This window comes from Lissotriton helveticus, chromosome 2_2 (assembly GCF_964261635.1).
Source record: "Lissotriton helveticus chromosome 2_2, aLisHel1.1, whole genome shotgun sequence".
In the NCBI taxonomy this organism is placed as follows: Eukaryota; Metazoa; Chordata; class Amphibia; order Caudata; family Salamandridae; genus Lissotriton; species Lissotriton helveticus.
The window spans coordinates 122,849,882-122,875,547 of NC_136060.1; positions in this window are offsets into that span (position 1 = coordinate 122,849,882).

A 25,666-nucleotide genomic window follows, 5' to 3' on the forward strand; every position below is an offset into this window, starting at 1 on the left:
TTGAACGTGCTAATTGTATTGGTCAAACCTTTTTCTCTCCCCATCTGAACTTGGCACCATGTGTTGTTGTGGAGACTGACAACAACCCTTAGTAGTTGTTCGGGGATACCCAGCCTCCTCAATTTATTCCACAGTGTTGGTCTATCCACCCGGTCAAAAGCTGTTGAGTAATCAATGAAGGCTGCATATATTGGTTGAGACCTACCTACTGTGTATTTGTCTAATATAGACTGAAGAGTTGCTATGTTGTCTATCACAGAGTGGTTGGGTCTAAATCCTGCTTGGAACATTGGTATGAGACCCTGCGAGAATGCCCAAGATTTTAAACGATCTAATACTTCTGCAGCAAAAAATTTCCCAGACGCATCCATCAAAGCTATTTGCCGATAATTGCTGGCTGTATTTTTGTTCCCTTTTTTATATATTGGAATAATTATACTACCCAGCCAGTATTTCGGCATTTCTCCGGTTTTGAAGATGTGGTTAAAAAGAGGAGAAAACAGCAGGCTCCATTCCTTGGGGTCAATTTGAAGGGCCTTGATGGGTATTTGGTCGGGTCCGGAAGCAGCCGTGCTTCTCGCTTTTCTAATGTGGTTTGCGATAGAGTTTGAGGTGGTCTTAATGGTTTTAGTATTGTTCCATTCCAGTATGAAATCGGAAATCTGCCCTGAAAGGTTGGGTAAGTTGGGTTTATATAAATCATGTAGATATATTTCCCAGTCCTTTGGTGAGACTGGAATAGCATCGAGTTTCTTTTTGGATCCAGTCATATTAGCTATTAAAGACCAGTATTTTCGTTGGTTATGATCTCTAGCGGCTATTTGGATATCTACCCAGTTACGGTCATGCAGTATTTTTTTCTGCTTATTTTTTACTCTTTGTCTTTGGTTTTTAAGTCGATTAATTTCTGCCTGTGTTGTTATTGAAGGATTCAGATATTGCGCTCGAATGAGTTGATTGAGTTTTTTTGCAGCCGGAAAGTTCCGATTTTTATTTTTATTGTTATTACTTGTTATACTTTTCCCAAGTCTGGTTTGTTGTGTTTTGTTCAGAAGTGCGTTTTTAAGGTTTTTAATTATATATTCAAAATTTGTGATCGGATCATCTGAGTGTATAGTAGATAGTAATTGAGTTTGAGTAACCAAAGTAGTAGTGTTATCCAAAGTAGAGGAGTTCCAAAAGATCCGCCTCTGGCTGATGTTAATTTTAGTTGTGCTTTTCTGGAATGGTGCCTGTTTAGTGAAGGAGGTATGTGCCATCCGTAGAGTAGTTAGATGTAACAGTGCGTGGTCACTTTCCTCGTTAAAGTAGATATTCAGATGCGTGACTGAGTCCTTTAGATCCAACCCACAAATTAGGTAGTCGAGAATAGAAGGTGTTCCGTTTCCCCGTCTGGTCTGTAATGCAGGTATATCGCCTTCGGTGTTACCGTTAAGTATTATCCCGTTTATACATGGTAAAAAAGATAAGAGCGACCTACCTCTTTTATCAGATTTATTACCCTTAGGGAATATTGGAAATGGCATTAACAACGATTCTTCTTTAGCTGTATTGGCCCATTTTCTGATTTCGCTATTTGAAATTTTTCCATTCAAGTCGCCCATTATTAGGAATGGCGTTTGGGTATGATCATCAAGGATATAGCTAATTTTGTCCATTATTTCGTCGAAGAGGGCATCGTAATTGTTCCCAGGTGGAGCGTAAATATTGAAAAGCAAGATTGCTTTTCGAGGACCTGTGGATAGTGAGCTCAGTGACACCTTGATACACTGCAGGTTTTCACACTTTGTGTCTACATTTTGTTGGTACCATAGGTACTTTTCACTTAGGAGGATTGCTAATCTGCCCCTTGCGTGGCCACGATTTGATTTCTTTGCGGGAATGTCGTAAACATAGAAACCTTTCTGACAGAAGGTTGTGGTTGCCCAAGTTTCCTGAAGGGCCAGGATATCAGGATGGTTTTTTATGGCGTCGGACATTTTGTTGATAGTTTTCCCCGCCATATTCCATGATGTGATGCTCAAGCCATTACTAAACACAATATTGCTGTTGGTTAATTATTTTGTTACTGTTAAGTGTCTCTGATATCCAATCCCAAGATTTTGGTGATTTTTCGACAATATTTCCTTCTGAATCTTTACTCCATACTATCCTTTCTCCTTCGTTTACTTGGATTAGTAAAGTGTTATTGCCCAGATCGTATGGAGCTGAATATTCCCAGTTATTAAATGATTTGTGTTGTCGTTTGCTTAATGTGGGGGGGTTAAAAAGACCGTTAAATCCTTTATTATGTTTAATATTCCTGGGATCAGATCTTGCAATTACGTCATAACCATTTTTGTGTAGTGTTTCTTTCTCACTTAGAATTATCCCTGGGAGTACTGGTGACAAGAAAAGTACCAATGCTAGTTTGTTATTTTCTTTTTTTGGAAAAGTCACTAAATCTATCTCGTTACTTGTGAGCGAGTGTAGGGAAGGTATTTGTTGTAGGAGGTTGACTATTCTTCCGCGGTTCAGTGGCACATTGTCAATGGGAAAAAGTTCTTCAATTAGGAGATATTTTGATGTTGTTCCTTCCCCAAGTATATATTTACTAGTGTCTTTTTCTGCTATTCCTTTAGTTAACAGTCCAGTTTTACAGAGTGGTGTGACCGGAGAATATACATCTGCTCTTGGGTTTAAAGGTATCGCTTTCAATGTACTTTGGATAGAGGGAGATACCTCAGTTTTTGTAGCATTAGAGTTTATGATAACTTTTTTTTCCTCAGCAGTTGTTATCGAAGTTGTTTGTTTTTGGAATCTAAGTTTGCTCGCCTTTTTTTTGTGAATTCTTCTTAGTAACTTTCTTTTCTTTTTGTTCCCTTTTGTGCTTATGACTCCATCTACGTCTGAGGGTTCATCCTTGTGATCATTTTCAAGGGCTTTTTGTGTGATTATTACATGAGTATCACCAACCTGCTCAAGTTCGTGCGAGACAGATTTGTGCGTGGATTTCGAGAAGATAGGATACTGCATAGTGTTATTTTTTGGTTCCTCTTTGAAGAGTTTCTTAAGTGAGTAAGTTGTAGTTGATGTGTTATTTCTTTTTGAATCTTTTGTTTTTGTATCCGGTTTTCCTACTTTAAATGTTTGTGTGCTTTTATCAAGTTTGTCAAGGGATTCTGTTTTTGTAGTACTATTAGCCAATTGACCGTCGGGGTTTAACATCTTGTCATGCTCTTGTTGTTTTTTTGTTGCGTTTGATGAGTCATTTTTCCTTTTTTCCTCGACCAGATATTTAAGTATTCCAATTTGAACATCAAGGGTATCGTCTGAATTTACTAGAATATGACCTAGGTGGGTCAGAACTGATTCCAGTATTTCCTGCAAGATGAAAAGGGCTTTTGACGTAGGTGTTACAGGTGTTGTTAAATTTTGGTTTGGAAAAAAAGGATCTAGAAAAGACTCATGTGCTGAGTGTTGATGAATTGATTTTCCTACAGAACTGATATTTAAAATATCTTGAGTTAGTGGAATTTCGGAGTTATTATTTAGTGACTTTGTGTTGTTGCACAGAGAAACTTCGAGGCAGGTTTGACTCCCTGAAGATTTTATCAACTTTAAAGGTGTAGAGTGAGATATCTCGTGATCCATTTTAAATTTGTCCTCAATTAGCAGCTTTTCTATTTGGTTGCCCTCACAGTCTGTGGCACTTAAGTTGTGTGCGAGTTGTTGATTCGGAGACAGTAAAAGTTGTTCCTCCTTGTCTTCCATGAGGTCAATGATGTTTCCTGCTCCAGAGTTAGTAGAGAGTATTTGCTTATTCGGGGATAGAGCAGTGAAGTATTTTGTGATTGCAGAAGTACTAGATATTTTATCGTGCTTCAAAGCTTTCACAGAGGATTTCCTAAGGGCTTCTTCAGTTCCCAAACGTTTCATATATATAGTGCGCGATCGTAGTTTTTTCAAGGCCATTGGAGTTACATGAATGTCCGCTAATGAGAGGGAGGATAACTATGGCTCCACTAGGACGGGTTCAAACAAATTCCACAGACGGCCCGCCCTTTGCCCGGGCTTCTCCCGGCGCCCTCCCGCGCGCTCCCTCGCAGCGGGACTCTTCAACTACTATTAAGCTATCTGAGCTAAGGAGGGAGGAGCCGGCAGGGAGAGCGCCCCAGCTGGTTCCAATTTGGGGTGGTTGCTGGCGCTCCTGGGACAGGTAGTCCTGCGCCAGCAACGAGCTCGCAGCCCTGCTTGTCTCTCTCCCTCGTCGAGGCTTTCAGTCCGCCAGTCCGCCTTCCGCGAGCAGTGGAGTTAGGAGGATTAGAACTGAGGCTCAATAAAATAAAATGCAGCAACAGCGACCAAAGCAAAAGGAATCCACCGGTGAATAGGTGAGAAGGGCTTTTCAGCGCGAGTAGGGCGAGGGAGGAGCCGGCAGGGAGAGCGCCCCAGCTGGTCCCAATTTGGGGTGTTTGTTGGCGCTCCTGGGACAGTTAGTCCTGCGCCAGCAACGAGCTCACAGCCCTGCTTGTCTCTCTCCCTCGTCGAGGCTTTCAGTCCGCCAGTCCGCCAGTCCGCCAGTCCGCCTTCCGCGAGCAGTGGAGTTAGGAGGATTAGAACTGAGGCTCAATAAAATAAAATGCAGCAACAGTGACCAAAGCAAAAGGAATCCACCGGTGAATAGGTGAGAAGGGCTTTTCAGCGCGAGTAGGGCGAGGGAGGAGCCGGCAGGGAGAGCGCCCCAGCTGGTCCCAATTTGGGGTGGTTGCTGGCGCTCCTGGGACAGATAGTCCTGCGCCAGCAACGAGCTCGCAGCCCTGCTTGTCTCTCTCCTCGTCGAGGCTTTCAGTCCGCCAATCCGCCAGTCCGCCAATCCGCCAGTCCGCCTTCCGCGAGCAGTGGAGTTAGGAGGATTAGAACTGAGGCTCAATAAAATAAAATGCAGCAACAGCGACCAAAGCAAAAGGAATCACATAGCTTACAGTTACTATGGTAAAGCACTGAAAGGTTGGCCAGGCATGCTGCAATATGCACCATGGCCCGTATTACAGAAGTGCCCAGGGGACACAACGGGCGTTTGCGCCTGTTTTGTGCACCCCTGGGGAACTTTGGTATTAAAGAAGGGGTCGTAGATGCTTGTGCGGCCCCTCCTGTAATACAGATAGCACTGATGCACATGCAGCACCACCACTCTTGAGAGAGGGTGTGCCCTCATTTGCATGGGGGTGTGGCCTCTGCACCCATACCATACTACCGACGTGGGCACAGAGGAAAACATGCCCTTGGGAGGTGCAGCAAAAGTGTGCCACAGAAAGATGGCACACTGTCAGTGCGCCCCCTGAGGGTAGCACTCTAAAGAGATGAAAGGGGGACTTAAGGACCCCCAAGACACCCGCCTGTAGGTGGGTACAGTGACTCACTGCACCCGCTTGCAAGGAGATCTCTAATCCCTTTTAAAAGTACTGGTGGGTTGCAACCTGCTCAGAGAAACACGTTACAAATAAAGGGTTAACCCAAAGGTACTGGGACCTGGGTAGTACAATGTTACATGTAAGAAGGGGTCCCAGTTGCTAAACAATCAATTCTAGTAAAATGATTTGCGAATTTTTCAAAAAAATGAAGAAAATCTTTGAGAGGAATGTTGTTTATTCACATCCTCTTCATAAGTTGATTATGCATACATTTAATCATAAATAATCACAGTTCTTTCAATGTCCAAAGAGAGGCGTGGGTGAAAGGAGTAAAGGGAAGGGGTAAGGTAAGGGATTAGGTGAGAATCAAGGTAGTGAGAGAAAGTTTTACTGAGATCATATGTGGTCACAAAGATACATTTTATAGTTGGACAACACATGGGCATGTTAATATCGCCATAGTACAATTCTATACAAATGATATCCTATCCCAATAGTAAAACCACAGTCAAAGATGTTCTGTTGAGCTTGGGTAGGATATGTAAAGGGGAGTAAGTCGACGTTTCGCCCCTGGTGGTGTAGGTTCACTTGCACCTTACTGTGGGGTCTTCATCAGGACAGGTGAGGTAGTGGATCTGGGAGTGTGTAGGGACCAGGCTAGGGCACCGGAAAGGTCACTACATATAGTGTGGCACCTTGAAGAAGAAAAATCAAATAGGCCCGTAGGCTCCAATCAGCAGAGCGAGCAGCAACCAGGGGGTCTGTAAAGGCCTCCCCGATCGTGCCTGGATATGAATCCTCAAATAACAAACTGCGGGGCTAAATCGTCTCGTGCTTTAATCGCAGACGTGTCAGATGGCTGCAGCTCACTACTTCCACCCGCTTGCAAGGAGATCTCTAATCCCTTTTATAATTCCTGATGGGTTGCAACCTGCACAGAGAATCACAGCAGGTTTTAAACAGCCACTCCATATTTCTCTTGAGTGGCTGCCCTGAGAGCTCCACATTCTTCCTAATAGGGAGCACTTTCATTGATTGCACACTGGCTGTTGGACTTGGCCCTCTTTGCAGGGTCATCCCCGAACTTTTTGCCTTCCTCCTGGTATTATTTCTGACCTGATGTTGGTGGTTTTAGGACTCTGGGCCCTTTATCACTACTGTTCAGTGGTAAAGTGCATTCGCTCTCTAAGCTAAACGTGGTAAGATCGGTCTACACCTGTTTGGCCTATTTAACTTACTGATCAGTCCATTTAAAAGTGATATCTCATATTCCGCTGGCCAGTAAATGAAATGCTACTGGTGGGCTTGCAGTGCTGCTTGCGCGCCCAACAAAGTAGCCTTTTAAACTTGTCTCAGGCCTCTGCCATTGCAGGGCCTGCGCGCGCAGTTTAATGCAGCTGTGAGGTGGCACATAAAGTGGCTTCCATGTCCGTGACTCCCCTTTTACTTCATATCAGTCGCCCCTAAGGTAGGGCCTAGTTAGCCCTATGGGCTGGGTGCGCTGTAGGTAAAAGGTAGGACATGTGCCTTAACTGTGTGGCATGTCTATTTTGGTTTCTCACTACTGGGAGGCTGCCCTCTCATGGGAATGCATGGGAGATTCCCTGATATGTGTTTCAGTGATAAATCCTGACATGAGAGGAGTAGCGTAATCAAGTATGGTATGTTTGGAATAGTGGTGTTAAATGCTGCTCTGATGGTGTTCACTGATTTATTATCACTATTTCAGAAATGCCACTTTTAAAAGTGGGCATTTCTGTATGCTATGTGTCTTAGTGCCTGTCTGTTGTGTATTGCATGTATGGCTCTGGATGACGGGGGCTGGTGAGGTGCAGTGACTCTAGAGGAGCTGGGTGAGTCAGTGCTAGGCTGAATAGGCCGATCTGCATTTGAGTAGTGGGAGGAGTAGCACCTTACCCTGAATAGGACTGTGCCTACCTTCCACAATGCTGGCTCCACCCTCCTGTGGTGTGTCTGGGGCCAGAGCCTACACTAACAATGAGGGTTGTGGTGCACCTTAAAGATATGTGTAAGTGACCCCCAGAAGTGGTTTGGACTGGGCACATAGCCCTGTGCCAGGGTATAGCACAAAGACATCTGTGACATAAATATTGGGGCTGTGACCCCATGTCTGTGTTGAACTGGTGCTTACTTGAAGACAGAACTGGAGTACTGCTGGGCGCCAGGAGGAACCGTTACAAAGGACTTCCCCTCTGCTGGAGGGCCTTGTGAGCTGGCCTGCCTGGGCCCAGCTCTGCCATGGGCGAGCGCGTGGTGAGCGCTCTCTAATCCTGCTGCCCAAAGAGTGGGCTGATTTAGAGATGAGCGCCATTTGCCCTGCAGCATGGGCAGCGCCATCCTCTCATATGTGACCTGAGCCCCATGTGTGGGCTCACACTGCCTCGAAGCATGTGGCATGTTTTGTGGACTTTGCGCTCAAAAGCGCTGTGTAAGGAAGCCAGTCCCAAAATCCTACTGAGAAGGAATACCGGCACTGAGATTCCTTTGTGTTGCTTGGTTGTGGGCGGGGCTTTGCCCAAGGTAGCCTGAACTTAGGCGGGGCTCCCGGGTGGAAGAGTAGAGCTCTGCAGGTTTCCTCTGCCTGGTCAAGCGGGCAGTGCCGGGACTCACAAGAGAGAGAGAGGGAGGCGTGGCCGCCAAGCAGCGGGCCAATGCTGAGCCCCGGTGCCATTGCTAGGCATCACTGAGGAGAGGCAAACCACAAATCGCATCCAGAAGTCAGGCAGAGTCGGAAGCCTGACCATGGGCGAGACCGGAAGGAGAAAGTACAGCTAGAAAGGAAGCCAGGCAAGAGCTGTGCCTGGTTGTGGGCAGAGACCCACCAACGAGATTGCAAGGGACGCCCTGCAGCCTAAAGTGTGCCGCGGGGAAGAGAGCCACACTGAGTCCGTCCAGGCCCGGTTTCCATTTGAGGAAGTCGCTGGGGTGGCTATGCGGTGAGGAAGCACTTCAGGCAAGTGAGGGGTTACAGGGACAAGCCTTTGAGGAGAGGAGGGCTCCCGCCATGCAGGAGTAGTGCGGGTGCCTCCCTCATTTACTCTCCATTGTGGTGTTGTGGGCATCTCTGGGTAAACCTTGATGGGGGCCCCCAAGCAGACTTGCTCTAAATCCTTGGGATGGATACAGCTGCGCCGTATGATCATGGACAGCTGCCTACCTATCGCAGCACCGGGGGCATTCTCCAGTAAAGGAGATGAGGGTGAGTTGCACCCCACCCCCCTACTTGCATTACGGACATTGTTTCTGCAGCATTGGGAGCTAAGGGGCCAGTTTAGAGGCCTCGTGTTGGAAAAGTCATTTTGGGGCGAGCCCAGGACAGCTGTGTGTGACAGCTTGTACCATGATGGGGATTTTATAAATGTATGCAGTGTGAAAGTGTTTACTATGATACACTGTTTCTGATGCTAAGGCATAATGTGCTATGCTGAGTACCCATGTGTGAAGTGATAATGATAGGTGCACTGCTGTTGATGAGGTTTGGGCCTAGGGTGGGCCTGATGTGATTATGGTTTGCATAAAATCCTCTACTAGGTAATGTAAGATATTTCATGCCTACTAGGTTTATGCTAAGTGTACCCTTACCAGTAGTTACTGGTTGTTTTCTCTAACTGTGCATTGTGATGTTATGACAGGGGCCCTGTAGTGTATATTATCCCTGTAAAGTCATACCAAGTGCCAGGTGGCACAGTGTACGTATGTGATTACATTCTAATGTGTTTTATGAGTAATATAAAGGTTATTTTTGATATAACCGTGTCTTGCAACTTCTAATATGATAGGCAATCAGAAATATGTTTATGATTTAGAAAGCTCATGACTACCCAGCAAGGGCTTCCCAGGCTACCAACAAACTGTATATTTTGTGGTGTGCCTAGGGTGCCGCTGCTGTGTATGTGTGTTGCGCAAATGCTTTACACATTGCCTCTGGGATAAGCCTGACTGCTCTGCCAAGCTACCAAGGGTGTAAGCAGGGGTTATCTTCGGTGTGTAACTCCCTTGCCCTGACCAGAGTGGTGGTTTATGACTGGCTTATGTGCATGCCCTAGCCAACCAGAAATCCTATTTCTAACACAGCGCACCTGCTTTAAGTTGCACAGCGGCGCAAACAAGAAAAGTGCACCTATCAGTAATAGGCCCCAGATGTCCAACTAATTTAACTCGCCTGCTTTTGCGCGGCAGTGAGCAAGTAGGGTGTTGACTCCTGTGAATCTACAGGAGTGCTTACACTAGGGTATCTGTTTCCGAATCACACTTTAAATAATTCCCTTGGATGTATTATCAGAGCAGACCACTCAGTAGGGCAGTTTCTAGAGAACAGGTGTCTAACCAGTGAGATGGAACGCCTCTGGAGAGCGCTGGCTATGAGCCATCCGTGCATTCCCTGACCCAGGTGCTGTTTAACCAAGGGCCAGGGTGGCAAATCGTCTCTGTAATCGTGAATGCTATCCTCAATGGTAAGGTAGACCTGTATGAACAAGACCTGGAATGCCCTTTGGCCCCCAAGGAATCGCACCGGGTGCTTCAGTACCTGCGTGTTGTCTCACAAAATGCCTGCTTTCAATACATACAGCACAACATCCTGCACCAAGACTACTTGACACCAACTAAGCTACATAAAATGTATCCCATGATATCATCTGAGTGCTCTCAATGTAGACACCCTTATGCGGACATATTGCAAATGTTTTGGGATTCCCCTGTAGCACACACCTTCTGAGAAGTGGTGTCTACAGACCTCCAAAGATCCATGGACCACCAAGACCTGTGCAAAATAGAATCTGTCTCCTGGGTCTTCTTGGGCATTGGGGGGATCACACACTGTATTGAACTGGCACTTGTATTTACCAGACATACAATTATGATGTGATTGTATACTTCACTGGGCTATATATTATTAGTCATTTAAATCAAAGACATTACGTCTACGAGAGCTGTGAACTCTCCAGTCCAAATCGCCTTTGGGACTTGGCCACCCTTTATCTGTTATCACATATGCCGGGCAGGCTTCAAAGGAGGGTAGCACGCTGATCAACATACTTTGAGTAATCGCAGTACCAGCATTATTTAGGTGTGCGCAATCCATTCACTTTTTCTTCTGGACTAACACAAATGGGAACATAAAAGAAGCACTGTTACAGCTACTTTGCAGGACATCAGATGGCAGAGCTGAATGATTTGGGAAGACGTAACCATCAACAAACAGCTCTTAGCAAGCTTGATTTCCTACAACAGTACTAGGGGGAGCGGAAATGGTGGAATTTGATTCCACGGAATTCCGTGGCAGGGCGGAGTGGGCGTTTGATGCTATTTTCCTTGCACAAAATGCACCCTCATGTCTAAAAATGAATGCAATATGCATTTTGTACTATAAATATACCACAGCCAAACACCACTAGGCGCCCTTATGTATTCTTTAGTGGTTACTGCAGAGAAGATAAGAGTGCCTCCACCAAGTGGTATGCAATGGTTTTTCAACTTTAGAAACCACTGCATATCACTCTGCAGTGCATATCCCTCGGTGCCTTTACATACTCTACAGTATTTACTGCAGAGTATGCAAGTTTGCCATGGGGTATGCACTGCAGAGATTTTTAAAAAGGTCAGGAAAGGGAGCAGTCCTTCTGTGTTTAAAACCACCTCAGTGATTTTTAGGTCTCGTCTAAGCCATCCCGTTAGGGATGCTTGGCGAGATTAAAGTAAGGGCTCTGAAAAATGCACCTTAAGGCGGATTGCCTACAGTGCATGTGAGCCGGGCGCGTGCACATCACACCATTTGGCAGCCTGTGAGCCTCGGCATCAGACTTCAAAGGAATCCGCTCCCCCGCCCCGCCATGCAATGCCGAAAGTTTGTTAAAGGAACCGCTCCTCCTGCAAGCTCTTAAACACAAGGAATCCGCTCCCCGCCCGCCACACAATGCAGAGAGCTTGTTTCGTTTTACTCCCTCTCTGCTACTTGTTCTACCCTGCTTTCCCCGGTTCTCTTCCCTCTGTACCTCTGCTCTCTGACTTTCTTCCCATAGCGTCTCTCTCTCTCTCTTACCCTCTACCATCCTCTCCCTTCTTTCACTTCCTGTCCCTCTCTTAACCCCCTTCTCTCCCTACCCCCTCCTTTTCTTCTGTTTTCTACGTGCGTCCGTGCCCGTTTTCTCAACTTTTGTATCTCCTCCCGTCCCTCGCTCTTTATTGCGCTGTTTTTTTATTCCACCCCCTGTTTGTTATCTTTCCATGCTCGTTTGTTCGTCCTCTTCTGTCCTTCGTCCCTTTTATCCTTTCTTTTGCGCCATTTCTTCTTTTTTCACGTCACTTACCACTTTTCCTTCCTGTTTCTCTTGTCTTTGATTTCAAAGATGGCACCAAAAGTGCCATCTAGCCTCCGTCAGACTTCAATACTGGAACTTTAGGTTTCTGAGCGCCATGATGCTCCCTCCGGAGCGAACGCTGCGCTTTAGAAATACCCCCTCAAATATCAAATATCTTCCTTTCTTTTGCCCACCCCTGATCGCTTTTTCTTCCCACTCTATCCCTTTCTGTCCGTGTCTCCGGCCCTCGTGTGCCCTGAAGCAGGCTCTGGACTCTTTAAGGTGCTGGAATGCGCCGGTCACCGAACGGAACATTAAGAGGCTCTTAAAATGTAATGAACTATTAACTTCTAATACACTGCATTTAAAGGGAAAAACAGTGCCCCGTGACCCGCAAGCAGGCGGTGTGTGCGCAGTCACTCAGGCAAGGGCTCAGTGGCACACCTAGGGCTGGTCTCTGGGGATCTCGCTTCTCAAAGTAGGGGAACATTTGCAATCCGAGTTTCTGCCTCTCAGCTATGCATAGGAGTCTAGTTCACCTCGGTTTGTACCTGTGATCTTCGTGGTGCACAGTGCACACCTGTGTGCCCGGAAGCAGGCTCCTTGCAGCTTTCTTCCAGTGTTGGGCCCTAGCTTCCATTTGGCACAGCAGGTGCATTGGCGACTTCACCCAAGGGCCCACTGAACCCTAATTATTGACCCAGTTCACTCATTTTGTTGCTTGCGCACAGATCACCTCGGCTGCGTGCCCGTTGCATGGAAATCGGAGCTGTGAGTAAGCGCATACCGTCACCACCATATCCACAACCACCACGTCCACCACGTCCACCACCGTGAGTAAGCGCACACCATCACCACCATGTCCACAACCACCGCCTCCACCACCACCACATCCACCACATCCACCACCACTACATCCCCCACCACCATGTCCACCACCACCACGTCCACCACCACCACACCCACCTCCACCACCACCATGTCTACCACCACCATATCCACCACCACCACGTCCACCACCACCATCTCCATCACCACCACGTCCTCCACCACCACCACGTCCATCACCACCATGTACACAACCACCACATCCACCACCACCACGTCCAACACCACCACCACCACGTCCACCACCCTCACCACGTCCACCACTACCATATCCACCACTACCACATCCACCACGTCCACCACCACCACCATGTCCACCACCACCACATCCACCACCACCACATACACCACCACCATGACTACCACCATGTCCACCACCAACACCACCACATCCACCACTACCCCGTCCACCACTACCACGTCCACCACTACCACGTCCTCCACTACCACATCCACCACCACCAACATGTCCACCACCACTGCATCCGCCACCACCATGTCCACCACCACCACCACGTCCACCACTACGTCTACCACCACCACGTCCACCACCACCACTCCCACAGCCACCACATCCACCACCACCATGTCCACCGCCCCCACGTCCACCACCACTACGTCCACCACCACTACGTACACCACCACCATGTCCACCACCTCCACATCCACCACCACCACACCCACCTCCACCACCACCAACTCCACCACCACCACCTCGTCAATCACCAGTACCACCACCACCACGTCCAACACCACCATGTCCACCACATCCACCACCACGTCCATCACCACCATGTCCATCACCACCACGGCAACCACCACATCTACCACAAGGCCACTACCACGTCCACCACCACGTCTACCTCTACCACCACCACATCCACATCCACTACCACCATCACGCCCACCACCACATCCACCACCAAGTCCACCACCAAGTTCACCACCACATCCACCACTACATCCACCACCACCACATCCACCACCACCACGTGCACCACCACCACGTCCACCACTATCACGTCCACCACAACCACCACCACCACATACACCACGTCCACCACCACCACGTCCAACCACCACATCCATCACGTCCACCACCACCACGTCCACCACATCCACCACCACCACATCCACCACCACCGCGTCCACCACCACCGTGTCCACCACATCCACCACCACCACCACCATGTCCACCACCAACACCACCATATCCACCACCACACCCACCACCACCTCCACCACCACGTCCACAACCACCACCTCCACCACCACGTCCACCACCACCATGTCCTCCACCACCACCACGTCCACCACCACCACACCCACCTCTACCACGTCCACCACCACCACGTCCACCACCACCACATCCACTACCCCCACGTCCACCACCACCACCACCACGGCCACCACCACGTCCACCACAAGGCCACCTCACTCTATCTATCTATCGCCCTCACTCTATCTATCACACTCACTCTATCTACCTGTCGCCCTCACTCTATCTATCTGTCGCTCTCACCCTATCGCCCTCCCTCTATCTATCTATCTATCTATCTCCCTCACTCTATCTATCTATCTATCTATCTATCTATCTATCTATCGCCCTCACTCTAACTATCGCTCTCACTCTATCTATCTGTCGCCCTCACTCTATCTATCTATCTATCTATCTATCTATCTATCTATCTATCTATCTATCTATCTATCTATCGCCCTCATTCTATCTATCTATTGCCCTCACTCTATCTATCTGCCCTCACTCTATCTATCTATCGCCCTCACTCTATCTATCACTCTCACTCTATCTATCGCCCTCACTCTATCTATCACCCTCACTCTCTCTATCACCCTCACTCTATCTATCGCCCTCACTCTATCTATTGCCCTCACTCTATCTATCTATCGCCCTCACTCTATCTATCTATCGCTCTCACTCTATCTATCGCCCTCATTCTATCTATCTATCGCCCTTACTCTATCTATCACCCTCACTCTATCTATTGCCCTCACTCTATCTATATATTGCCCTCACTCTATCTATCTATTGCCCTCACTCTATCTATTGCCCCTTACTCTATCCATCTATCTATCTATCTATCTCCCTCTATCTATCTGTCGCCCTCACTCTATCTATCTGTCGCCCTCACCCTATCTATCGCCCTCCCTCTATCTATCTATCTATCTATCTATCTATCTATCTATCTATCTATCTATCGCCCTCACTCTATCTATCGCTCTCATTCTATCTATCGCCCTCACTCTATCTATCTATCTATCTATCTATCTATCTATCTATCTATCTATCTATCTATCTATCTATCTATCTATCTATCTATCTATCTATCTATCTATCTATCTATCGCCCTCATTCTATCTATCTATTGCCCTCACTCTATCTATCTATCTATTGCCCTCACTCTATCTATCTATCTATCGCCCTCACTCTATCTATCTATCGCCCTCACTCTATCTATCGCCCTCACTCTATCTATCTATCGCCCTCACTCTATCTATCACGCTCACTCTATCACCCTCACTCTATCTATCGCCCTCACTCTATCTATCTATCGCCCTCACTCTATCTAGCTATCACCCTCACTCTATCTATCTATCGCCCTCACTCTATCTATCACCCTCATTCTATCTATCTATCGCCCTCACTCTATCTATCACCCTCACTCTATCTATTGCCCTCACTCTATCTATATATTGCCCTCACTCTATCTATCTATCGCCCTCACTCTATCTATTGCCCCTTACTCTATCTATCGATCTATCTATCTATCTATCTATCTATCTATCTATCTATCTATCTATCTATCTATCTATCTATCTATCTATCTATCTATCTATCTATCTATCTATCTATCTATCTATCTATCTATCTCTCTATCTATCTATCTATCTATCTATCTATCTATCTATCTATCTATCTATCTATCTATCTATCTATCTATTTATCTATCTATCTATCTATCTATCTATCTATCTATCTATCTATCTATCTATCTATCTATCTATCTATCTATCTATCTATCTATCTATCTATCTATCTATCTATCTATCTATCTATCTATCTCCCTCTATCTATCTATCGCCCTCACTCTATCTATCTGTCTATCTATCTATCGCCCTCTCTCTCTGTCTATCTATCGCACTCACTCTATCTATCACCATCACTCTATCTATCTATCGCCCTCACTCTACCTATCTGTCTATCTATCTATCTATCTATCTATCTATCTATCTATCTATCTATCTATCTATCTATCTATCTATCTATCTATCTATCTATCGCCCTCCCTCTATCTATCTATCGCCCTCCCTCTATCTATCTATTGCCCTCACTCTATCTATCTATCGCACTCACTCTATCTATCTATCGCATCACCACAGCATAACTCAGCACCACCACAGCATCCCTCAGGGGCACCACAACATCACTATGCGATACCACAGCATCACTGAACGCCACAGCATCACTCGTCACCACCACAACATCACTCAGCGCCACCACAGCATCAATCTGTGCAACCATTCAACAACAACTGGTTCAAATATGTTCTCTCAATGTTTCAAGCTTTATTACAAATGTCACAAAAAGATGTTAATATTTCACTTCTGTTCTTGGATTTTCGTCACCATAAAATACACTGAACATAATCTTCACAAAAGTTATTTACAAAAGTTTAAGCTATTGCCATTATAAATTACAATAGCTTTTATTTAAGTATTAATTATTTGAAAAAAAATAAAAGCCATTGTTATTTATAATATCAATACTTCTAAGTCACGTAAATACAACACATATTACATTACAAATGCTATAGGTGTCACATTTGTGAAAGTTAAAACTATTGGCATTGTAAATGACAAAGCTATTAATGTCGCTATTTTCAAAACCAACACATAAATAAAAATGTGTCAATTACAATACCAGTACCTCAAACTTTCCCAAATGCGAGACCTATTGTATTGCAAATGCTTGTTAAACATAGAGGGACTGCTCCCTCTTGCAGCTCTCATAGAAACAAATAATAATTGCAGATCAATTCTGAAGACAGAATTGAAAAGTAATTCCTTGTTACAAGAGTAATGCAGAATTTCCAAATTCCTCTCTACAGGCCTAATTACCTCCAGTGCATGCTCTAAAAACTGCAATTGCTGTCCCTTTTTGTGTAGAACAGGTATTGCCCCACTTTTTCTCTTGCCTAACCTACTTAAAGATTGAAAAGGGGGATGCCCAGCCCAGTCTCTTCCAAGTTCTGACAGGCCTGATCTTGTCCTGGTGTGTGCTTGGGCACAGCTCGGACATGTCCCACACATGTGCTGCACTGCGGGCACAAGAACATGCTATAAGGTGCTGAGCCCTTCCTCCTGGAACAAGGGCTGCTGGAATTAGATGCCCCACTGCATCCACAGCAGCCTATGAATAGAACTCAGTGTGGAGAATGTCCTACACTACTTTGCACAAGAATGCACTATAATATGCTGAACCCCTCCTCCTGGAACAAGGGCCGCTGTAATTAGAGGTCCCCCAGCATCCTCAGCAGCTTCTAGACAAAACCAATCATCTTGAGAGTTTTGGGGGCCGCGGGGATGAAATTTTTGGGGCCTCTGTTTGGAACATCTTTAAACTTTATTATCCATTTTCCGCTATATTAAACTCCATGATGCCAGCTAATATTGAATTGTATGTAAAAGGTAGAGATAGAAAAATAGAGAAAGTAATATAAAGAAAAAATTCACTTTTACAGGGGGTGCCTGGAAGGAGAGGCCCGGGACATTGCCCTGCTTAGCCATTCCGTAAAGCAATTCTGGGCAGAACATAATCTGCAGTTAGTGGGTAGCCTGGGAAGCCCTTGCTGGGTAGTCATGAGCTTTCTAAATCATAAACATATTTCTGATTGCCTATCATATTAGAAGTTGCAAGATGCATCCAAGGCATAGAGCTATATTAGCATAATGGAATGTCCACTGACTTTCTTTTTTTTTTTTTTGTTCAATATCTTTATTAATGAAAAGAAGAATGGCGGAGACTGGCAAGGCATAGATCTTGTTCCACAATAGTGTATAAAACTCCGAGTCATCTACATTGGGGCCGTACACATTGACCAATGTAATCAGCGTTCCACATAATTTCCCCTGTACAATAATATATCTGCCGTCTCAGGCAACCTCCTCATGCATGACCTTGAACGGCACACCCCTCTTAACCAGCAACATGACTCCCCTTGCATACGAGGAGTACGATGAAGCAATCCTCACACCAGCCCATTTTTTAGGCACACACTCCGCGGTGCGGTCAGTGAGATGAGTCTCCTATAAAAATGCCAGTTGTACATTGTGCCGGTCTAGATAAGCCAGCACCTGTCTCGTCTTTTTGGGGTTATTCAACCCCCAGACATTCCAAGTAATGCAAGTAAGTTTACCCGCCTTATCCAGTATCAATCAATGGTAATGAGCTGACAACATAAGAATACAATGAACCCATTTGTGGACACGCCAAATGGAAGTGCACCAGCACCCCCCCCAGTACTGCACAAGCAAACAGCAGCAACCCGATCCCCCACCCCCCCAACGATAACACTTGAAGTAAAAAAAGTAGCCAACCCCCATCCCACCCCCAAGCAACCAAGCCCCCCCCAAACCTCCCCAGTTCCTCCCATCCCCCCACCCACTTCAGCTCCCACAACATGCCAAAGGTCCTCCAATACCTCAACAACCTCCTCCCTCCCACCCAACCCAGCAAACCAATGTTGGGGTGCACTCATATGCGGGGGCGTAGAGGCAGAACACTCCCACAGAGTAGGAGCCGACCAAGCATGCCAAGCAGAGTAATACATCACATGTCGCGCTTAAAGCCAGCAAATGACGACCTCCCCAACAGCTGCGCATCACACCCAACAGTATACATTGGCATAGAGCAGAAAGGAAGCGCAAATACACAACACAGATGCAGCAGATCTCAAGAGAATCAAAGACCTTCACAGGTTCTGACATGACCGCAGTTCAAGGCGCACCAGGTGCCCCCCAGACCATAAAGACCTCACCAGCCCCTTGCAAGGACCTCAGTGTCCAGCGCCATCTAGCGCCTCCTCATCCGGCATCGCAGCAGAGTCTCGCTTCTGGCGTTTCAGCTTCTTAGCGTAGTCCATGGCGGCTTTCAGGGTAGCAAAGATTTTATTATCAGCCACAGCGCCTACACAAAGTCGCGCCGGATACAGCATGGCGTACGGGACTCCCTCATTCCTTAGGAATTGCTTCACGATGCCAAACTCTCTCCGCGCCGCCTGCACGCAACACAGTAAAATCAGGAAAAAACGACAAGGTATTCCCCTGATATGCAATGGTGCCCTTGTCCCTGGCCAAGCGAAAGATGGCATCCCGGTCCCTGTAATTTAAAATCCGACAGTAATGGGATGAGGTGTAGCGCCTGGGACAGTCCCTGGCCAAGCGCAAGATGGCATCCCGGTTTCCACAATAAACATAGGGGAGAAATGCTCCGTGCCGAAGATGTCCGTAATGAGGCGCTCTATATAGGCTTCCATTATGCCCATGTTTGTGGATTCTGGCAGCTCCGTGACGCGATGTTATTGTGCCGGGATCGCGTCTCAACAGAAGAGAAACTGTATGAGAAACTGGATCAAGAGGAACCTTAGCAAGAGCAACTTTGATTTTTAAGAAGGTATAAAAATCCAAATTAGTAAGAGAAAACTGCTGAGCTAAGGAGGAAAAAGGTAATGGATCATGATTCAAATCATAAAGATGATGAACCAACGTAATCCCCTTACTAACCCAATAGGTCATCAAGGTCGAATCAATATCAATTTTAATTTTGGAGTTGCGCCACAGAGAGGACCACCTAGACTTTTGTATTGGTTTGCTTACTTTCTTATCAATAGTGTTCACCGCCGCAACGGTGTCTAAAATAATAGCCCGAGAAAAAGGAATAAACAATGTGGACGTAGTTAAGAAAGAGGAGGAAGGTAGAGGAAAAGAAAGTTCTTGCTCAATCAACACCCATGACGGTGTATGACGAGGATCTGAAGAGAATCAAAGAGCCCCTTGTGAAGCTAGGAAAGCTACTTGATACCAATCAGGGAAGTTACAACCCCCCATATCATAGGGCTTCCTCAAACATTTATAAGCCATTCTGGCTCTCTTATCACTCCAGAGGAAATTAGAGGTGAGGGAATCAATGTCATGGAAAAAAGACAAAGATAACCTAATAGGAAGCATAGAAGACACAAAATTAATAATGGGCGTTATCATCATTTTTAACGTTTGAAGACGTCCCCACCATGAGATATACTTAGGAGACCACATATCTAAAAGTTGACCAATCTTGAGTAAAGTTTGAGCTTCGTTAAAAGCTACTGTGTCATATAGAGTACTGCGAAACCAAATTCCCAAGTACTTAAGCTGTTTTGATTGCCATTTAAAGCCAGCATTTCCCATATGTGCTGGAAAACAATATGCATTGAGGGGAAACATCTCAGTTTTATCTTTATTAAGAGTATAACCAGAAACACTAGAAAAGAGATTAATGGTCTCAGAAATGGCAAGAATTGCTGTAGCTATATCATTAGAGAAAATGAGAACATGATCTGCATAAACATCTGTTTTGATACAATGTGAGCCGAATTGAAAACCTTTAATATCTTGATGAAGATTGAGTAACCGAAGAAGCGGGTCAATAGATAATAAGAACAGAAGAGGTGATAATGGGCACCCTTGTTTAGTACCTTGACAAAGATTAAAAAAAGAAGAAGTAGCACCATTAACTCTAATATTTGCCCTAGGATGCGCATATAAAGACATAACCATTTTCACAAAGGAATCTCCAAAATTGTGCGCATAAAGCACGGCATGTAAAAAAGGCCAGGAAACCTTATCAAAAGCCTTTTCGGCATCGAGGGCAAGAGCAGCCGCCGGAAGGTTAGATAACTTTGCTTTCCCTATGATATGGCAAAAAGTTTGAATATTATCCCTAGCCAATCTACCTTTAACAAAACCAGTCTGTGATAGATGAATACGTAACGGAATATAGGATTCCAAACGTTTGGCCAAAAGTTTTGCGAACATTTTCGCTTCCATATTATGGAGGGATATTGGGCGAAAGTTCTTAGGATGCAAATGATCTTTACCCTCCTTCGGGATTACTACAATAGTAGCTTCCGCAGCTGAACCAGAAACCGAACCCAATGAGATAAAACTATCGAAGACATCTTTAAGGCAAGATACAACAGATGGAAGAAAGGTCTTATAAAACAGAATGGGAAAACCACCCAACTTTACACCATCATCATCCGAAACAGTCTGAATAGGAATCGTCTTTAAAAATTGCTGACAATGATCAAGCGAAGATTGAATATGAGGAGTGTACAATTTACTATAATACTCATGTAAAAACCTCAATAATTTCCTTAGTTTGAAATTTCTTAGTACCAGAGCTATCATTAATACAAGATATCTGAGATGATTTAATATTAGACTCTGGAAATTTTAAAGTCGCCGCCAAGACCTTACCCGCCCGGTTCTTTCAAAGTAGCCGTTTAGACTTTTGAGCTTAAACACCAATGTGAGCTCTCTTAGTGATAATAGAATTGTAAGAATATTTTAGATTCTTGATAATTTGTAATAACTTCTTATCTTTAGAATTTCGATAGAGAGCTTCTTGTTTCTTGATATTATCTGCTAAATCAGTAAGTTCTTTCCTAATATCCGCATTCCTTTTTGCCATTTGTTTAATAATTTGTCCTCCAATCATGCATTTAAAAGCATCTCATAAAACCACCGGGGAGCTAACCGAGGCCTCATTATCAGAGAAAAAATTATCAATATCCTCATTGAGAAACGCAACTTGACTTTGATCATACAGGATCTCCGAATTTAACCTCCAAGTGCGAGGTTCTGTCCTTTCAGCAAGATTGAGGAGAGAAAAAGACACAGCAGCGTGATCAGATACAAGACTCGGATGAATAAAGGGGGGACGAAGAGTACTTTAAAAGAGCTGAGTGGACTAAAAGATAATCAATACGAGAAAAACTAGAGTGGGGAGAAGAGAAAAAAGTGAAGTCACTACCAGTGGGATTATGTAATCGCCGCATATCAGTAAGATTAGCAGAGGAACACACATTAGTCATCTGTTTATGAGCTCTAGGGGGACGGAATTTAAAAGCAGAGTGTCTATCCAAAATAAGATCCATTGGAAGATTAAAGTCCCCACCCACTATCAAGTTGCCATTATGAGGAACCTCTGAAAGTTTTTTAGAAATAGAGCGCCAAAAAGATGGATCATCACTAGTGGGTGCATAAATATTCATAACATAGAGATCAAGAGAACCATTAGATAAGCGAGTCAGCAACCACCTGCCTTCTGAATCATGCTCCACCATAAACACAGTCAACCCCGAATTTCTACAAATCAACGTCACCACACCATTCTTCTTACCAAAGGTATCAGAGCACACAACATCAAGGACCCACTCCTTCCTCAATAGTAGGGCTTCTTTGTACGATATTTTCATTTCTTGCAATAGTACTAAATCGGTAGGATTTTTACAATAATCCAACATTTTTGCCCTCTTCACCGGATGATTCAAACCACGCACATTAAATGATAAAACGTTCAAGCCTGGCATAAAAGTAGAAAGGCAAAATACTCTCTATTACCTGATAACAGATAAAATACTCCAAAAACAGTATCCTCAACACAACAAAGACACAGCAAAACCGAAGACACCACAAATACTGAACGCCAGCAGGAGACCCAAGAAAAGAAAAGGAAAGGAAGGAGTGGAAAAAGAGAAAGAGAAGAAAGAAAACCGAAGAACAAAGACAGGAAAAAAAGGAAAAAGGAACCCACCTTGGGAAGTCTATAATAGACAAAATTCATACAAGGGGGGAAACATGGAGAGGCAAGCAAAGAGGCCAACAAGGGAAAGAGAAAAACCCCATTACCCCATAGGAAAAGAGTAATACAAAAATAAGAACTAGAGGGATAAAAAGAGAAGGTATTTAGAAGCAATATGTAAATACACTATAGCAGATATAATAATGAAAAAATTCGGTCAATTCAGGAACCATCAAACAATGTAAAGAATACTGCAGAAGGGATGCATAAAACAGATATGAGCTACCTCGCAATGTAGAACATCAAAAATATTACTATAAACCACATATAGCTAAGGAACATCAGTAAATAGAAATTCAACAGAACATCATAAAACCATAGATATATTAATTCATATCTCACAAGTCTAAAGGGCAATTAACAAAGAGTAAATCATTCATATATTATTAGACTAAGCCAGAACAGCAAAAAGAGAACAATAATACAGAGAACCAGATCTAAGAGTAATGAAGGAAACATAATCAAAGAAAAAAAATGTGAACCATTAGCTTGAGTGAACAATACAAAAATTAAGAAAGGGATCATATATTGTATTCACCTAGAGACAGACAAATAAAGAATCAATTAATGTATAAGACACCATAAAGAGACAAATACACCATCAAACAGGAACAATAGGACAAGAAAATTACTCAAAGCAAGGAACAAGATTTCAAGATATAAAGGAATGGAGGTATACAGTAGTAGTTGGCAGTAGGTGTTTCTCTAGGGCGGTGACGTGGGCAGGGGGAGGGGCAGGGTGGGGGGTAGTAATGTATGGATTATGGAGTTTTACAGGTAAGTAAACATTTAAATAAATAAAATGAATTTCGTTGAGCGCACTGCATCACCAAATGTGATGCAGTGCGCGCAACAAAATTTGTTTTATTTATTTAAATGTTTACTTACCTGTAAAACTCCGTAATCCATACATTACTACCCCCACCCTGCCCACGTCACCGCCCTACAGAAACACCTACTGCCGACTGCTACTGGAGGTATACATAATGAACACCCAAAAAAATCACGGAAACACTGACACAATATAGCAATACGGTCACAGCAACACTCAACACTAATAGGAAAGAAACAGTACTAAAAAGGAATAGAAAAGGATACGAAAAACAAGAAATAGGAAACACACTAACAAAACGGAAGAAAAAGAAAAGAAAGCCATCAACACTAAGAGTAAACGATACACATCTTAAGGAAAAAGCGGAACCTGCAAGGAAAAAAGGTTAGAACATGTCAAGTGTTGTAAACATCGCATAACAGATGTGTAACTATAAAGCTAATGACCGTAGCATTAGCATACACATATAGCCATACAAGCCAAAATGGTTCCACAAAACCCCTTAGAGAATACTCAAGAACCAGAAGGGCCAGGAGAAGGTGAAGATTCCATCTGAGACTCCATCTAATTAACCAGGAAGGTCAAAAGATCCGAAGGCTCATAAAAAATCTGAGTGCGACCTCTAAAAGTTATGCGAAATCGCGAAGGACCAGCAAAGGAGAATGGAATGTTCATATAAAGTAATCTTCTTCGTAGATTGAGAAAACCTTTCCGTCTGATAACAGTGTCCCTAGCAAAATATTGGGAAATGGCAATTATGTGGCCCTCCCAGTTAATCGCCTTGATTTTCCTCATCTGGGCCAAGATTTGTTCAAAATGCTGATGATGCAAAGGTTTAAAGATCACCGGTGTAGGATGAGGTGAAGACTTAGGCTGGAATGTAGGAACCCGATGAGCATGTTCTATTTCAAAGTCTTTCTGAAAAGAAATCTGCAAACAGAAGGAATCCAATGAAACAAGAAGCCTATCATTGATGACGCTGATTTCTCTGCATCTTCGGGCAGACCAAAAATACGTAAATTGCTCCTGCGATTTCTATCTTCCTGCTCCACAAGATCTCTCTGCAATGCAGACATGGAGTGTTCCATCTGTTGCATTGATTTAGAGTGATGTTGCGCAGTATCTTCCACACCACTTATCAGTGATTCAGCAGCAGAAACACGAAGTGATAAGGTCTTAAAGTCATTTCTGATTGCCGCACCCTCAACTTGAAGTAAATCAGTATTAGTTTTAGTCGATTGCGCAATATCATGAACAGCGTTTAAGCGAGATAAAATAGTATCCAACGTAGTACCAGCATCTTTCGGAACTAGTTCTGGAGTAGGAGAAGCTTGCTTAGATCTTTTAAGGTTGCCTTTAGAATCTAAGTTTTTGGGAGAAAGGCCCATGTTATCAGCCATGAGAATATGCAAGAGAAAAAAATTCAAAAGCTCACAACGTGTATGAACTCCGCCTGAGGAACTCCAGACACGTCACTGTTCGAAATCAGCACCCTGGAAAACAGCAGCTTGCGCGGTGCAGGGCCAAACTCTTAGTGATTTACACAGAAGAACTCAACATAATGCAGCCTCATAGTAGTAATGACAAAAAGAAACCAGCAGGCACCATTAGCAAAAAATACCCAAGACATTCCAGTCAAAATATAGAAGCCGCCATTTTGAGGAACAGGTCTGAGGAGAGAGTCACCCAAAAAATACTGTGTATAAAATACGCTCAGCGTTACATTCACAGGCAAAATAGCAACTTCGGACATCACTTACAATGATCAGACCACCAGTAAGTGAATGTACAATAGAAATGCCGCAAAAAGATACAAACTGCACCAATGAGAGCGGAAAATGCGCAGATTCACATTACTGAAATGTTGATTTCACTGTAACTTGATAAGGTGTCAGAGAAAAAAGAAAATCTCCTTCAAATAAACATGGGCGCCACAGTCATGAAATACAGCCTCCTTAATACCTGTCCAGCACAGATGCAAAGTGTAAGGCACAGCGACTGATGAAAAACACGAGCGCAGCCACCAGAATAGAAAATGGCGGCCGCCCGCGAAAATGCTGAGGAGAAGGACTCCGCGACTCAGGGAGACTGAAACTGGGCAGCGGGAGCACCAAGAGTAGCACAGGCTGCTCACCACATATTCCGACGTATGTGGCGCCGGTTTTTGAAAAGCTCCCTTGCCTGTGGAGACCGAAAACCTCCTTGTCGCCCTCTGTTGCCCCGGAGCTCAAGCGCGACCCGCCATTCCACAGCGGCGCGCAAGCCACGCCCCCCCATCCTCTGACTTTCTTGATGCAAAAAAGGGTTGGAG